Source organism: Penaeus vannamei, chromosome 38, assembly GCF_042767895.1.
Source record: "Penaeus vannamei isolate JL-2024 chromosome 38, ASM4276789v1, whole genome shotgun sequence".
Lineage (NCBI taxonomy): Eukaryota > Metazoa > Arthropoda > Malacostraca > Decapoda > Penaeidae > Penaeus > Penaeus vannamei.
This window is the reverse complement of record NC_091586.1, coordinates 5,459,291-5,461,790: the sequence shown is the minus strand read 5'-3', so window position 1 is coordinate 5,461,790 and position 2,500 is coordinate 5,459,291. Positions and strand designations below refer to the sequence as shown.

The 2,500-nt window shown below is 23.8% G+C and overlaps 1 protein-coding gene across 1 annotated transcript in view; it reads left to right on the top strand.

The window, feature by feature from the left end:
- The window catches only part of LOC113801947 (cell adhesion molecule Dscam2), a 19,583-nt gene extending 18,999 nt beyond the window's left edge, over positions 1 to 584 (top strand). Inside the window, exon 7 of the mRNA XM_070116101.1 lies at positions 1 to 584. This exon is cut by the window's left edge and continues 922 nt beyond it. The gene's annotated coding sequence lies outside the window, so the exon portion shown is untranslated.
- Positions 585 to 2,500: the final 1,916 nt, after the last annotated feature.

Genomic DNA, 2,500 nt, shown 5'->3' with positions numbered 1-2,500 from the left:
AATATTCTCTACTAAGGAAAGGGAAAAAGAAAAACTGTCGAAAACAGAGGACTTCCCAGTTTTCAAATGATTTCGAAGTGATATCCGTGAAATTACATTTTTACGAGTCCTACTTAAGAAAAAAAAAACTATTTTTATATGATTTATCCCCATTTTTTCATTACGTATTCTGATTTTTATTTTTATCTTATCTCGATTTTCATTCATAATAATTCTTTAACTCGCTGCAATTCCTGTGCATCGCGTTCTACGAGAAAGAACTTTATAATAAAGCAACAATTTCATATTATTATGACTTGCCGCTCTCCATAATAACATTGATATCTCCTCACTCCAATAAAGGGGTGTTTTGAGGTGCTCTCCCATAATAAGCTTTTTCGGAACCACGCAATCTGCTGAAGGAAATTAGCTTTTCAGGTGAAATAGTGTGACAGTCTTGCAAAAAAGTCCACTGATTTTTATATCTATTTTCTGAAAAGGAAGATTACCCAAGGTATATTTAGAGCAGTAAATGAAGTATTGAAAAAAAAATCATAAACTGATAGATTGGACATTATATACCATACTGTGAAAAGTTCTTCCTTTATTATATATATATATATATATATATATATATATATATATATATATATATATATATATATATATATATATATATATATGTATGTATGTATATATATATGTGTATGCGCGCGTGTGTGTGTCTTTATGTATGTAAGTATGTATGCATGTATGTATGTATGTTGTATGTATACATGTATGCATCCATTCTACACACTCACACACACACACACACACACACACACACACACACACACACACACACACACACACACACACACACACACACACACACACACACACACACACACACACACATTGAACATCGATATATATATATATATATATATATATATATATATATATATATATATATATATATATATATATATATATATATATATATACATATATATATATATATATATATATATATATATATATATATATATATATATATATATATATATATATCGATGTTCAATCGCATTTTAGTTTTCTCTCATTTCTCTCTGAAGCTTTTCCTTCAGATGTAATTCACCAAAGGACGAAACCCTTTTTGGAGATAAACCCTTTACTCTGCCAATGGAACGATGAAATTCATTCAGATTTATTTCAGATGGTGAGATTTTCGTCCCTTTTCCCTCTTTTTCTATTCTGGTGTTTACGGGAACTGCGGGGTAATATAAATTAATAAATTAAAGCGAAACCTGACGAATATTTCATGTGTTTTCCCGGGTAGCACAGTGAATAATTTCCCAGTAAGGCCATAATGCCGGTATTCGTACCGTACTGACTTAAAGGCATAGTGGAAGTTAACGCACACACGCACACACACGCACACACGCACACCAACACACACGTGCATATACAAACACAAACCTACAGATGAATAAACACTAACACAAACATACGGATATATGCACATACGCACACACACACAGCCACTAACACACTTATATATGCACACACACACACCTACATACATATGTACATACATACGTATCGATCTACCTATATATATATATATATATATATATATATATATATATATATATATATATATATATATATATATATATATATATATATATATATATATATATATATATATATATATATATATATATATATATATATATATATATATATATATATATATATATATATATATATATATATATATATATATATATATATATATATATATATATATTTATATATATATATATATATATATATATATATATATATATATATATATATATATATATATATATATATATATATACATATATTTATATTTGTATATACATATATGTATATATATGTATATATATATATATATATATATATATATATATATATACATATACATATATATGTATTATATATATATATATATATATATATATATATATATATATATATATATATATATATATATATATATATATACATATGTACATATATACATACATACGTATATATATATATATATATATATATATATATATATATATATATATATATATATATATATATATATATATATATATATATAAACATATATACACGTATATATGTCATATATTAATGGATGTGTATGTGTATGTGTGTGTGTATGTGTGTGTGTGTGTGTGTGTGTTTGTGTGTGTGTGTGTGTTTATGTTTGAGTGATATATATATATATATATATATATATATATATATATATATATATATATATATATATATATATATATATATATATATATATATATATATATATATAACACGGTAATTTTACAAACTAACAGTATTTATGTAGCATTCTTCTATATCATTTAAATTGCTAAAATTGCTCCCATTGTTGATAACGGAAAATATAATAGTATTTGATACATTTATAAGCTATGAAGCAAGTGTGATATAGTGAGTAAATCTGACTTTAGATCTT